Source organism: Equus przewalskii, chromosome 6, assembly GCF_037783145.1.
Source record: "Equus przewalskii isolate Varuska chromosome 6, EquPr2, whole genome shotgun sequence".
NCBI classification, from domain to species: domain Eukaryota; kingdom Metazoa; phylum Chordata; class Mammalia; order Perissodactyla; family Equidae; genus Equus; species Equus przewalskii.
The window spans coordinates 14,451,831-14,467,703 of NC_091836.1; the positions used below are offsets into that span (position 1 = coordinate 14,451,831).

General features: G+C 33.8%; 1 long non-coding RNA gene across 2 annotated transcripts in view; it reads right to left on the reverse strand.

Annotated features, from left to right (window-relative positions):
- The window catches only part of LOC139083840 (uncharacterized), a 117,042-nt gene that overhangs the window by 65,313 nt on the left and 35,856 nt on the right, over window positions 1-15,873 (reverse strand). For both annotated transcript variants that reach the window (XR_011540820.1, XR_011540819.1), the window contains exon 3: window positions 8,881-8,974. This is a non-coding gene — a long non-coding RNA (uncharacterized lncRNA). The remainder of the gene's footprint in view (window positions 1-8,880; window positions 8,975-15,873) is intronic.

Here is a 15,873-nt window from a genome sequence, read left to right on the forward strand (position 1 = left end):
TGTTGTAACCAATATAAAAATAAAATTACTTTAAGCTTCAGTTCTGGGTTATAGATGGGATGATTTGGTTAAAATGAGTTTTCTTTTTCCTTTTTCTAGTATTTTCCTTTTTAAAGTTTTTAAATTATTTTTTCTTTTTCTAGTATATTCTATGTTGGAGAAGTTACTGTTAATAACAACTGCCAAGATGGTTTGTAATATTTTTAGCTTCAAATATATATATATATATTATATATATATATATAAAATATATATGTTGTATATATATATTTGGAAAATATAAATATATATATATGTATATTTAGCAAATATAATTTCTTAGTTTTTTTTCAAATAATTTCTTAATTCTTCTGATTGTTTTAGGGTATTATGTATATTGAATTTTAGTTCCCGTATAATTTTGTTCATAAAAATAATTTTGCTTAAAATATCATGCCAAGGACACAGCACTATGTATGAAGCATTCTAGAAAACAGCTGAACTGGAATTAACCAAGCCTCTGAGTACTTACCATTTATAGTTAAAGCAAATAGAGAAACAAGTTAAACATGTATAAATATAATGCGTGAACCTTATTTTCAGCAGTTTCAATGAAGTATAATTTGTATATCGTTAAATTCACCCATTGTAAGTGTGAAATTTAGTGATTTTTAATAAATTTATAGTATTGTCAAGCATCATTACAATCTAACCTTAAGACATTTTCATTTTCATCTCCCAATAAGTTCCCTCAGCCTTTTTGCAATCAAACCATCTTCCCACTCCCCACCCCAGGCAACCACTGATTTGCTTTATGTCCTTTTGAAATTTCATATAAATGCAATCATACAATATGTAGGGCTTTGCAGGTGGCCTCTTTCATGTAACATAGGGACACACAAACTTTTTCTCTAATGGGCCAAATACTAATTATTGTAGGTTTTGTGCAACTACTCAACTGTGCCATTGTAATGCCTAATTTTAGGCGGAAAGCATTCAGTCACCATTAGGTAGGACTTAAGCTCTAGGTTTTTCATGGATGCCTTTACAAGATTGAGGAAATATCCTCCTATTCCTAACATCAGAATATTTTTTCATAAATGAGTGCTTGATGTTGTCAAACGTCTTGTTTGTGACTATGAAGATTATCATTTGGATTTTGCCTTTTTAAAAATTAATATTGTGTATAATATTAATTGATTTTTTAATGTACCACTAATCTTGCAGTCTGAGGATAAATTGAGCATAGTCATGGTATATAATCTTTTTTTAATGTTACTAAATTTAATTGCTAATATTTTCCTAAGGATTTTTTAGTATGTGCTCATGAGGGATATTGGTCTATTTTTTTTGTTTTCCTTGTGATGTCTTTGTTTGACTTCAATATCAGGGTAATACTGGCCTCAAAGATTGGATTGGAAAGTGTTCCTTTCTTCATTTTTGTAGAGTTTATGGAAGATTTGTATTGTTTTCATTTTCATTTCTAATATTTGAAATAAATATACAGTGAAACCATGTAGTCCCCAGGTTTTCTTTATGGGAAGATTTTTAAAAATGCTATTTAAATTTCATTACTTGCTTTAGGACTATTCATATTTTCTATTTCTTTTTGAGTCAGTTTTCATCATTTGCATGTTTTTAAGAATTTGTTTTATCTAAATTTTCAAAATTTGTTGGAATAAATTTGTTCATGGTGTTTCTTTATAATCCTTTTAATTTCAGGAGGATTGGTAGTGATGTATTTATTTCACTCTTGATTTTAATGTGTCTTTTGTTTTTCTTTTGGTCTCCTTAGCTGAAGCTTGTTAACTTTGCTGATTTTCTAAGATTAGTTTCATGATTTTTTTCTATAGCTTTTCTGTTTCATTGATTTCAGTTTAGATCTCACTATTTCTTTCCTTCTGCTTGTTTTGGGTATGGTTTGCTTTGCTTTTTTAGTTTCTTAAGAAGCATAGATTATTGATTTGAGATATTTTTTATTATCTATTATAGGCATTTAAATCTATAAATTTCTCTGTAAAGACTGCATTAGTTGCAGCATATTGCTTGTGATATCTTTTGTTTTTGTTTTAATTCAGTTTAAAATATTTTGTAAGTTGCCTTTGATTTTATCTTTAATTGATTAATGGATTATTTAGAAGTGCATTATTTAATTTCCAAGTTGTTGGGGATTTATCATATTTCTTTCTGTTATGTATATCCAATTTAATTCCACTGTGGTCAGAAAACATATTTTGTATGATTTTAATACTTTTAAATTTACCAAAACTTAGTTGAGAATGTTGTTCAGTCTTTAAGTCCTTGATGATTTTCCGCTTAGGTTTCCTATCAATTATTGAGAGTAGAATATTGACTTCACTTATTATTGTTGAATTGTGTATTTCTCCTTTGAATGCTGTCAATTTTTGCTTCATGTAATTTGGGGCTCTATTTTTAGGTGCATATATTTTTATAATTCTTATATCTTACTGATGAATTAACGTTTTTTTTTATCATTAAGCAATGTTCTCAGACTCTACCAATACTTCTTGCTTAAAGTCTATTTTTTTGTGTTAAAACTATAGCTACTTCTGTTCACTTATGGTTATCATTTGCATGGTATATGTTTTCTATCTTTTTAAATTTTCAACCTTTTTGTGTCATTGAATCTAAATTGTGTCTTATGCAGATAACATATAGTTGGGCATATGAAAAAATCTAGTTTGATGATCGCTGCCTTTTGATTGGATTGTTTGGTTCATTCATATTTATTGTAATTTTTGCTATTGTTGGATTTAGATCCACCATTTTGATATATGATTTCCACGTATCTCATGTATTTTTTTCTTCTTCTTTAGTGCCTTGTTTGCATTAAATAGATATATTTTAGTGTCTCATTTAATTTGTTAACTATAATTTTTGAGTTATTTTCTTAGCAGTTGCTATAGGGATTACAATATGCATTTTAACTTAGTACAATCTACTTTAGGTTAATATTAACTTAATTTTGGTAAAAGATAGAAGGTTTCATCCAAACGAATTCCAATTCATCTCCCTCCTTTGGGCTATTGTTCTCACATATATCACATCTATAGGTTATAATTCCAGCAATAGAGTGTTATTTTATACATTCAACATTATGTCAATATTTATCTTTTTTTGTTGTATAGTCTCTGTTCTACAGTGCTGATAGTTATGTTTTCTTCAAATTATATTTTAATTTTGAATGTTTAAACTGTTAGTGGTATTTAATTTCCTTATATTTGCTAAGCATATTTGACAAATGTTGGCAACCCTTACACTCATTTTTAATCTTTAGTTTTTATTTTCCATTTCTGTATCAAAAAATCTAGAAACCTTTGGAGTAGAATAAACTAATCAAGACAGTGATTTTTATTTATCTTTGAAATGTCATATTTATTACATTTCTGAAAACTCCCAATCTTGTTGGAAAAATTAAAACATTTTACTTGAATGTTCCATTATTTAATATAAAAATTATATTGGACTTGCAAAAGTAAATTCTGTTTTTTAAAGATTTTATTTTTATTTTTTTTTCCTTTTTCTCCCCAAAGCCCCCCCAGTACACAGTTGTATATTCCTCATTGTGGGTCCTTCTAGTTGTGGCATGTGGGACGCTGCCTCAGTGTGGTTTGATGAGCAGTGCCATGTCCGCACCCAGGATTCGAACCAATGAAACACTGGGCCGCCTGCAGCGGAGCACGTGAACTTAACCACTCGGCCACAGGGCCAGCCCCAGCAAAAGTAAATTCTTTTCCTTTTTATTTGACCTTGTCATACCAATCCTTCAACATCCTCTTCAAATGTCATATATTTTATAAATATTTCTTGGTTTGGACTAGGCCCATCAATTTTTCTCATTTCTGAACTTCTAAGAACTACTGCTTTACTGCTTTATTCACCATTCAGTGTCATGGTTATTAACATGCTACTTGATTAGTAATTTTTTCCTTTTATGTTCATTTTTCTTAGTTTAATCATCATTTTCATCATCAGCACCATCATTTTTATTAACATTTATTTAACCTTTTCTCAGTGTTTTACATGTATTACATCACTGAATCTTTATAATACTTTTTTTGATACAGATATGAATGATTTTCAAAATATTTAAGAACTTGTAAGTCATGGGCACTGACTAAACTGAAGAAATGCTGGCCATAAATGACTTAAAACCATCCTGATGGGCACTTGTAGAATATCAGCGAGGGGGGCATTACTTTTTCATTTTAATTTTGTAGATTTATTCCTTGAAAAAAAATGCAGAATGCTTAGTCTGTGCCTGAAAGAAGGTTCTGAAAACAAAAAGATAAATGAGCAAAACATGGTACTCACTCCCATGGAGTTTATATACTAGTTGTGAGGACATAAATAACAGCTAGTACCCTCATTTTTATCTTATTTCCAGAGCTTAGCATAATGACTTCTGAATAATAAATAATAAAAATATTTGTGATTGCTGGTGATAATGATAATGATGGCATTGTTAGGAGTTAGGCATATCCTGAACAAGCCAGTTTCCACATTAATAAGTGTTTTAAAAATGCACATCTGAACCCAGTACCTTCTGTACATGTATGAAAATAAATAAGAGAGAATAGGAAAGAGAAGGTCCCAACAGTAAGACTTGTTTTCTGTTTAAGTGGTTAATCTCAGATGAATTAGCAAAGAGTAGAAATTGCATTAGAAAGAGCATGAAAACCTGTTTATCAAACTGGATTCTACTTATTAACCACATTATCTGATAGGACGCCTGCTGACAAATAGTATTACTTCTTCAGCCTCCATTTATATTTGTAAAGAACATGAAGCTGCATCAAAAATTTATGTAGACCCATTAGAAAGCTTACTTTTGAAATATTACCATAAATAATCATTAAATATTATTAGTAAGCATCTTCATTCTGATCCAAACCGAAGTTCTTTAAGTATTAATTAGGTGTTCAGTACCTAGTTAAGCTAAATTAAAAATACATTTCAAATTGAATCCTAGAGGTACTAAAAATATTGCAGAAGCAAAAACACTATTGTGGAAAGAGGAGAGTGAATTGCTTTCGGGGTAGGGCTTCAGTGTGGCAGATGCATTTTCTGGCATATCTTTATGTTTTCATTCAATAAGCATCTTTTTTCATGGAGACTCTATTGTGTCAGGCTTAATGCTAGGCATTTCTAACTACAGGTCTTGTGTTATATGTCCCCTCACCCCCACTCACCACCCCCTGTTCAGAATAGCAGTGCCTGTAGATCTGATATCTTAGTCCCAACTTATGAACATTGTTATATCATCACAGAACATTGTTATACTTTACAAAGGTTTTCTGCTCTTCTTTCTGTTCAGAGAAGAAAGGCTCTATTCTAGCCCTGAGGGGGAAAGATGATAGGATTTGGAGTCAGAAGACCTTGATTCAAGTCCCTGCTTTGCCATTTGTTAGCTCTTGGACAAGACAATCTTGACCTTCCATTTTTTTAATTGCTAAAAGGAGAAAGCAGTCAGATCCACTTACTGACATCTCAGAGGTACCGTGATGCCAGAATGACATGAAATGTAATTTCATGAAATGTAAAGCTAGATAAATATAGAACTATTTAAATAGCGTTATTTATTATGTTATTAAGTACAATGATTACATGTTATTCAGTCAGCTATCATCTTATTTGATTTTCATATTTCCCTGAAGTAGGCTCTCTCAGCCTCATTCTATAGATGATAGAAACTGAAGTTCAGAGAGATTGAGACTTGCCCAAGAGCAGCAGCAGAACCAGGACTTAAAACCAGGTTTGTAAATCCTAAAATTAGTTCCAGTGCTCTATGTACGCTCACTGAGGCATTTATAGTCACATTAAGGGGCAGGAAGCCCGGCAGGTGGCAGGAACCAGAGGTTGTGTCAGTGAAATTTTAAGAAGCCAAGGCATATGCTGTGCTTTAAGGAAATTTAATTTAGGAAAATTCTAAGGTATATAAAGATGAAAATTAGAGGTAGATAAAATGTTTGTACTCAGATGACTTTCTAGGGTGACATGGCCAGGGTCAAGAGGCTATTTTCTCTTACATAAATTTAGGTGCATCTGTAAACATGTCTGCCATGTTCTATTTCCTTGTACATAGCACACCACCAGGAGGCTTTGACAGGTGAATTGATTTCACTGTTCTGCGCTACTTCATCCATACCCCTCCTGAGTGGGGAAGATATTTTTCTCAAAGTAGATCATAGGTATCGTTTTCTCAGATCTGAGTATGGGGCGGGGAGAACAATATGAAAGCTGGTTGTATTTGTTTTCTATTATTGCTGTAACAAATTACCAGAAACATAGTGGCTTAAAACAATACAGCTTTGTTCTCTTATACTTCTGGAGTCTAGAAGTCCAAAATCAGCCTCATTGGTCTAAAGACGCATGCTATCAGGACTGGTTCCTCTTGAAGGCTGTAAGGGAGAATCTGTTGCTTAGTCCTGCCCACCTTCTAGAGACCACCTACATTCCTTGGTTCGTGATCCCTTCCTTCATCTTCAATGCCAGCAGCGTAGCAGCTTCAATTCTCTCTCTTTCTTTCCCAGTGCTTCCCTTCTCATTTCACCTTCTCGGCTTTTGACCCTCTTGCCTCCATCTTGTAAGGACCCATGATGGGATTACATCATTAGGCTCACCTGGAAAAGCCAGGCTGTCTCAAGATCCATCATCACAGTTGAAAAGTCCCTTTTGCCACATAAGGTAACATATTCACAGGTTCTGGTGATTAGGACGTGGACTTTTTTTTTTGGTGGGGGGGCATTACTCAGCCCATCATAAGAGTTGTTATTTTTATTTTGAAATTTCTTTCAAAATCTTTTAGTTTGTGTATAGAATTTGCATTTCCCACCAGATAAAAAATGTCAAGTGTAAAAATGGTTAATTATATATTTTTTTCTACTAGTAAAAAGAGTACTTAAGGTTACACCTCTCTAATGGCAGAAGGAGCTTCTGTCCCACTGGGTAACAGTTCTCAGAAAATCTTTTCTTACTATTTTAGTGAGATACACTGCAGATACAGGTTTGATATAGTCATTTAAATATAAGTTCTGTGATATTAATGAGTTTTGGGCTTATTGACTTTATTATTTCTAAATATACTATAAAAGTAGATTTCCATTCTTTACCACATACTTCAACAATCTTAGATGATATAGAATTAATCACTATAATGAATACATAACAAGTGTTTTTTAAAAATCATGATAAAATACACTAGAGTTTTCAAGGCTTCCTCATCATTGTCAAAAGTTAAAGACAGATTCAGAATTTTTAATCTATTTGTGTTGTAATAAGAGAAATATAAAATAGAATTTAAAATAAAACCAATACCAATTCATAATTGTGCAATGCTGTATGTTTTTTAGTTTTTCCTTGGCCTTTAACTTAGTTCATCCTCAAGTACAGTATATGTTTTCAATTCTGAGTAAGATTATTTTAAATAAGAAAAAGACTGAAGTATAATCTGATTTTCAAAGTGTGTTGATGACATGCTTCCTATTGGAATTTGTTTTTTACAGGGTATGTATTTTTTAACCCTTCATTTACAGAGTACCATTTTCCATCTCATGCCTTCACTTCTGATAATAACAAAGCCGACGTGTCTTCTACCTTGCCTTCTCCTTGCCTCTGCACTCTGCCTGAGAGAATGATAGGGGCAGGCTCTTCATATGGAATCCTGCAATTTAGAGAGAAGATGCTCCTATGTCAAGGAGAGACATTTCCCTTTCCTGCATTTTTTTCTAACTCACATCCTTGGATAAACACATTTCCCAATTCATGTCATTTCCCCTTAGGGCTTTCACCATGATCTGTGTGTACAATTAGTTACTCTTACAAAGATTAGGCCAGTTTATCTGTATTACTTCTACTGTAAATTCACCATCATCAACTTCAAACAGACTCTTCATACTGACAATTTGCTTATGTTGCCTAGTCATCATTCTTCATGTTTTATCAAAACAAAGGAAATTTATTTTTTACCATTTTCTTCCAAACTGTGACCTTTTGTCAGTAGATACTTCGCTTAGAAAATAGAAACCGCCAGATGCAAATTTTCCGCAATGAACTCAGGCACATTAACTTCTTTTTGTCTGCCCACTTATGAACAACACTTCTTCATTTCTAGGCAACATGGTGGTGTTGGTTATTTTGTCTTTCTTCTGTATGGTCATCATATTCTCATGATTTTATTGTCCTTTATCATTTAAATGTCAAGTCTCAATCTTAAAAATATATAGTAAAAAGTAACCAGAATGGAGATTAAGAACATGTGCTCAGAAGTCAGAAAATCGGGATTTGAATCTAGGCTCCACAATTGCACAACTACCTGACATTGACAATTTTCTGTGAGCAGCATCTGTGCCTGTTTCCTCACCTGTAAAACTGGATAATTATAGTCTACTTCATAAGGATGTTGAAAAGGATTAAATGACATAATGTATGCAGAGTAAGGCTTAGAATAGTGTCTGTGTGTGGTTAACACTCAGCAAGTTAGTTGTTGTAGTTATTATTCTTATTTCCCAGCACATATTAAACACTCAGTGAGTGCCGTTTGAGGCACTGTTGTCATCCTCCTGACACAAATGCCCTCACACAGTCAGAGTAATTTGGAAACAAAAGTCCACCCATGTTCCTCTTCAATAGCTTATGATTGTCCTTGGGATACAGTCCCTGCATGATCTGATGCCTCGCTACCTCTCAGTCTCATCCCGTGCCACTCCATGCACTTGGTTTCAAGGCTCCAGCAATACTGGAGCTTATTGAAGCTGCTTATTTTAATATTTTTAAAGCATTTACACAGTGAAGTAATAAGGACTCATTACATGCAAGCTATTAGTCCTACCTTTATTGTTATTAGCATCAGCAGGCTTCGCTGTCTCTCACCTTCCTTACCTGTTGCAAGCCATTCTTCTCAAAATGCACATTGCTTGAGTTAGTATGATTTCAACTTCTGATAGCCTCCTCCATGAAAAAGTGCTTATATTTTCTTTAAAAAAAAGCAAAAGAGAAGAGCAGAATGATGGTCCATTAAGGAAATAATATCTCTTGCAGATTTCTGGCTTTTGTTTTCTTGTTTTAAAATGTTTTCCCAAGCTTTAGTGAGATGCAATTGACAAATAACATAGTGTAAATTTAAGGTATACAAAGTGTTGATTTGATATACGTATATCTTGTGGAATGGCTACCATAGTAAGTTTAGTTAACACATTCATCACCTAACATAATTACTCTTGTTGCCTCTATGCGTGGTACACTCCTCTCTCCTTTGTCTGATTTGCTAATTACTACTCATCCTTTAATGCCTGGTTCAGGTGTGAACTCCTGCCTGGAAGCCTTCCTTCTCTCTCAATGGCTGGGAGATATCCCACTAAGTGCACCTATATAACCTGGTGTTTAACTCTATCAAAACATATATCAAAACATATTACATCTGGATGTTTCCCTTACTAGACTTCAAGCAGACTGAAGAAAAAAACCTTGGTTTTTCTAATGTTTCACTCTCTGTTTCTAGAACAGCATCTGACACTTCAGTTTTACCCATACTAATGCTTGTAGAATAAACTGAGTAAAAATTCAGAATTATGATGGATGAATAAATCAATCGATTGTGAGTTGGAAAGAACCCCAAGAGAGGCTGAGTATTGAGCTGGGACTAAAGAGAAAAGGAATTCTTCTACTTCCAAAGTTTCCATTCACCTTCTACTCTGAATCACCCATTGTCTGACAGTCTCACAGTGGCCCAGGCATCCCGGTCAAATTAAATTCCCATTAAGCCACTCAATAGTGTTTATGAAGGTTACTCCTGATTTTGCAGAACTTAGAAGTGGTAAAAAGTATGTGTTCCCAATAGCTGTAAATGCTTTCTTTCCAGTGTAATAATCTCACTTTCTGGTTTGCCACTAGGGATTTTATGCTGTTATGTGAATTCTTCATTCTCTTTTCTTCAGCTTAAAGACTCATAAAGACACCTATTTGTTGGGAAACATGAAATTGAGTAGAGTATAATTGCTTTCTCATTCTGCCAGATTCTCTCCAGGACCTTAAAACAGATCTATAATATTAACCTGAGGTAGAGAAGGGAAGCAATTATTCTGACAGTCCAGCCTAAGAAAGGGTAGCAGAAAACAAAGCCAGCTGCTCATTTTGAATTAACTCAAATTCCCCTGAAGAGCTCAAAATAAGCAACAAGAATGCAAAATTTCATCAGCATTTTTGTAGTTCCTATCTATTCTAATTAAGAAAATCTAGTCCTATGAGGACCTGCAAGATTGGATTATAGTTGGGGGGCCAAAAATACCTCTGTTTTTCTCTTTTCCCTGATAAAGCATTTCCTAAGAAATGTTTTTTCCTTCTCTTTCTCCTTTCCTTCTTCTTTTTCTTTCTTCTCCTTTAAATATATAAACCTCAAGAAAACCCTAAGGAAAACTCATTCAACTAATAAAATGTTAACATGGATAGTCAGAAATTATTTCTGATGATCATCCTCTCATCTACTACATGCAAAGATTCCTGCTGGCATCAATTACACACCGAGGCCTCTGCTGATGTTTGACCAGTTCTAACTTTGATGGACATTACCGGGAGTAAAAAAAGCAGTGTTTTGTTTATTTCAGTTAAAAAAAAATGGTGGTAATGATGTAGTTAAGGAAGACTCTTTTGTGGTACCTCTCTTTTGGGTCTTACAGTTGTGTTAAAGAAACATAGGGAAAGAATATGACAATGGATCTCCATGGATAAAGGAATAAACTACTTCTTACAACTTGGGGTAGATGAGAGCCTAGCACATGTCACTCTGAGAATGTACTTGCTGAAGAATGAGTTCATCCTTTATCCATAGCGAACTCTGAGCCACCTCTCATGGCTGAAGAACTTTCTCGCCATCTTCTTACTTGTCCTAGATTCTTGCTGCTGTATTCTTTTCATAGGTGAACATTTATCTTGAACTAAGGATAAACAGTAGTTGTAGTTAAGAAGGACATTTAAGCGTTACATCAATAATGGTTTGAATATCACTGGGTAGGGTCTGATATTGCTCAGAAATTTGTCATTTTATTTTTGAGTTCTTTTTTATACCACTGTTGATGGGAACATGTTCATATATTTATTTCTTACTAAGAGAGGGAGGAGATTTTAAATAGGGTAACAGTAATTTACACAATAATTTTTATATGTTTGATCCTAAAACATGGATAAAATTTTAATATGTAATATATTCTATTACTCTGTCATTTCAAACTATCTAAAATTTATTTTCAATATATGCATTAATAAAAAATGTTACTGCATTAGATTTTTAATTTCAAAGAGCTAAAATAATTGTGATTTATTATTAAAAATATAAGCAGTATGGTGTATTAGAAATAACATAAACTTGAGTGCAAACAGCTGGTTGTTAATCCACTTCTGCCATGTGGCCAGTAACAAGTGACTTTTATTGAGTCTCATTTTTCTTAACGTAAAATAGAAGTAATACCTATCATGTCTCAGGCTTTCATAGGGTTTTGGTAGGAACCAAAGGCAGTTGTGTGTGGCAAAAACATATTTGCATGGGGTGATTATTACTATTTCAAATAATAAAGATAAAATAGATATCCGGCTTGAAGAATTGCAGTTATATTTTCAGGAAACAAAGTTAAGTGGCATCTCCAACAAGATTAGATCCTAAAACATGGCCTGAGACCACCTGACATCCTAGAGTTGTGAATCAGTGACTGGTTCAATTTATTATAATATAACTTAGGTAGAAATTATTTTTGCTTGTTTTTATCCCAGACTCTGAGGGGATTATAATCTCTTTTCTCAAGGAGTTTGTGACATAGCTGTTGCTGGGGAATGATTTATTTCCATAAAATCTTAAAATAATGCAAGAAGATAAAAATGCAATAATAATAGTGCAGTAACTGGTTTAAAACCAAACATTTTCGTGGTTTCATCTCTGCTTGAAACTGCAGTACTATAAATACCAGCCCAGAAAATAAGAATAATTGAAAAACACCTCAAAGCTTTATAAAAGTCTTGTGTAGAACGTCAGAGGGGTTCCAATTAACAACCCATAGCAAAAGTTCTAACAATCTTTCATTATCTATCCCTTTCTCAATTTCCCACAAACTCTCTAGTTCACCTCTCCTAATCGCCCTTTTTCACTCACAAACCTGCAAACCTCTGTCTCTGACATAAAGCACAGAGAGTTCTCTTCTGGCTTCCTTTTTGTCTCCAGCTGTCACATTTTTATTATGAACATCGATTTAGCATCTGTTGTTTCTTTAGTTTATTTTCACCTTATCCATTATCTTTCTCTCTTTCTCTTTCTTTTCTCTCTCTCTCCCTTCCTCTCTCTCTCTCACTATCAAATAAGGCTATTTCTTGTTGATTCAAATGGATACTGAACAAACAAATGTTCTCATTGTCCTCTTGCGAATTTCTGAAGGTTTATACTTCTTTAGTGATGGAATTAACTCACAGAATACATCGAAACCAAAGTGGTTGTATGATATTTTCCCCTCAAATTGTGATGAGTCACTGTGATTAACCTCCTGTCTGATAAATTTGGAATTGCCTTGGAACAAATATAAGGATAGATGAGAACACAATCAGATTTAATCAACTAATAAGGTCTCCCTAAATGTTTTTTTATGTGACTGGTGATAAATCAAATTATTCTGAAAAATGAAGATAAAACACAGTCTCTAGAGCCACGTTTACTACTAGGGGAGGCATCCTTGTCTAGTTCAGTGTGGAAACCTGCAGGAAAAGCCGTAGAGTATTTCATTTCCTATTGGTATTTGTTTTTAAACTTGTTCCAGGAAAACAAACACTCTGTTTGCAATAAAAGTATGCTAAATTGCATACTGAAATCAAATAAACAATTTGGTTTAATTACGTAAATGTAAATAAAACAGCAAAAAAACATTTCTTTTTTGTCTTTTACTTACCTATATGAACCAGGCTTAAATTATTTTAACCTACCTAATATTGTTCAGTGTTCTGAGTGACCTCCATTTTTACCTTTTAAAAAATGTCTTTTCACTTTTAAAGACATTAAATGGAAACACAAATTATATACATACGTACATCAAAAATATTTTTGTCAAAAAAATATATAGATGACAAATATGTTCCATGACAAATATATGATGCTGTATCAGTAGTGGAGCCACTTTCTGTGTTGCTGTATGGGTATACACAGCAACACAATTTGCAATAGAGTAAAACCTGTCCTCTATTGGCAGAGTCACCCCAAAGGAGTGGAGAAATCAGTTATAATCCAAGCTAGTGTAATACTGAGTATTTTCAAAACCAACTTATAATTGATGCCAAGTGAAAGCATTGTGTACCCAATAAAATATGAAATGATTGCAGAAATAACATATGCTTCAAATCTCTAAAAGAAACTACCTGATTTTAAGACTTACTGTAATGCTCTTTAAGTAAGACAGTGTGGTATTGGTGAAAGGATAGACGTATGGATGAATGGATCAGAATGTAGAGTCCAGTAATATATCCCCACAAATATGGTCAATTGATTTTTGGGATAAAGTTGTACCCGTGTTAATTTCTTAGTTTTGGCAATTGTGCTGTGATTATGTAAGGTGTTATCTTTAGGAAAGGCTGCATCATCATTTGAACATTCTATACTAATTCTGCAATTCTTTTGTAAGTCTAAAATTATTTCTTAAAAATTTTAAAGGAGGTGGAAAATATTCATAATCTTTAAATTAGTATTTCCTTTTCTAGGAATCTAAAAGGAGACATTGGAAAATAATACAAGTGTGTAATCAACCTCATAACAAGGCTATTCATGAAAGTGCTTTAAGAATCAAGAGAAAAACTAAGCAAAAATGTGAAAGACATTATGATATTTCATAGTGCCAAATAGAAGTAAATGTCACCCCTCCACCAAGATTCTGCCCAGGATTTCATAAGATTTTTTTTTACAAATTAGCCAACTGCCTTTGACAGGGCAATATATAGTTATATTAGAGTTGGTTTTGTAAATAAACAAATAGGAGGTCCTGAAAAGAAAGAAGAATTGGAAGGAGTTCTCAAAAATAAAGATTCTGTGGGCAGGACATCACAGATCCACCTAGAATAAAGAACAATCCCCTTAGAGAGGGAGAATATCCAGTTGTGGATTTTGGAATTTTGTATTAAGCCACAGATCTTGTCATTTGACCTTATTTTTCTTCAGATGTGACTTATTTACCTTCTTTTCATAGGTTTTTTAAATGCAAAAATATATGTCTTGATATGTCCCTAGTTTATTAGATTAAACTATAAAGAAACATGTTAAAACAGGCATACTATACACAACAACAAACGTGGGTTCCATCTTGTGTATTGGTGGTAATGTCTCCTGATCCTATCATTTTTTATGCCACCGTTTCCATTCCTGAGCTAAGAAAGTATAGCCAAGGAAGAGTACTCTGAAAATGATCCTCAGATCATGATAGTTGGATCCTGATTTCCAAGACTCCCAAAATGCCTTTGCATAATTCTATTGTAGGGCTTTTATGCAACTAGAAGCCTGCCACTCAAAATGACAATAAACCTTTATTTATTATTTACCACCAATATGGGTTATAATTATACCTCCAATCGTGAGAAAGCAAGGTGAAACTAGCAATAGATAAGACTTCAAATTTCAGAAAACGTGGGACAGGATGCCATTCTTTGAAATACAGCTTGGAACAATAAAAAAATAGTAGAAAGAATTCGGAGAAAAGACAGCAAAAAGAGAGGATAATGCATATTTTTGTAGTAGATAGAATCTGCATTCTTTACCCTTAGTAGATGGAGATCCGATTTGAACATATATCATGAATTATAGAATGTTTCCCTAGATGAGACACTGAACTTTCTTTAGGGATAAATGCAGCTATTTTTAAATTCAAAATATCTGGGTGGAGTAGGAATGAAACTAAGGTTACTCCACTCAATAATACATTGATGGTGTCTTGCTGATTCCATAGGGGTTGCAAGTGCCTTGCTAATGGAGAACCGTAGTAATAATAATATATAGAGAGAGAGAGAGAGAGGGAGAGAGAATCTTTGTCCCCAGTTCCTGGAACAGATCTCCTAAAATCCTTGGAATCTCCTGAGTAATAAGAGAGTCTTTTATATGCTAATGAGATGACTAGTGACTGGGGCCTCTAAATAGCTTCTAGATGGGGGCTGGTGGCCAGAAAGACCAACCCATGATGAGAGGGTTAGAACTTTTAGCTCCTCACTCTACACTTTCCAACTTCCAGACATGGGAGAAGGGCTGGAGATTGAGTTCGATTACCAATGGATAAAGATTTAATCAATCATGCCTACATAATGAAATCTCCATAAAAACACATAAGCAATGAAGTTCCAGGAGCATCCTAGTTGGTGAAAACATCAATGTGCTGGGAGGGTGGCATGCCCTGAGAGGAAGCAGAAACTAGGCACCATCCTCCCCCATTCAATACTTTGACCTATGTTTCTCTTTCATTTGGCCGTTGCTGATTTGTATCCTAAGAAATTATTGAACCTGATGAGCAGATTGTAGGAACCCCGATTTATAGCCAGTTGACCAGAAGTACAGTGGCCCTGCCTCCTAGGACTTGTGACTGGTGCATGAAGTGGGAACAGCCTTGTGTAACTGAGTCCTTGACCTGTGGGGTCTGCACCAACTCCAAGAATTGGTGTCAGAATTTAATTGAATTGTTAGACATCCAGTAGATGTTGGAGAATCTGAGAAGGAATGCATTCCTTTCTTAATCTGACTATCTGGACTTTAGGCTGTTCTGTTAGTGAGAGAAGGGGCAGAAAGATTTATTATTTAAAGAAATCAGTAGGTTTACTATTTATACTTGTGGGAATATTAGAGAGAACTTGGGAAGGGACCTCACTGCCACTATC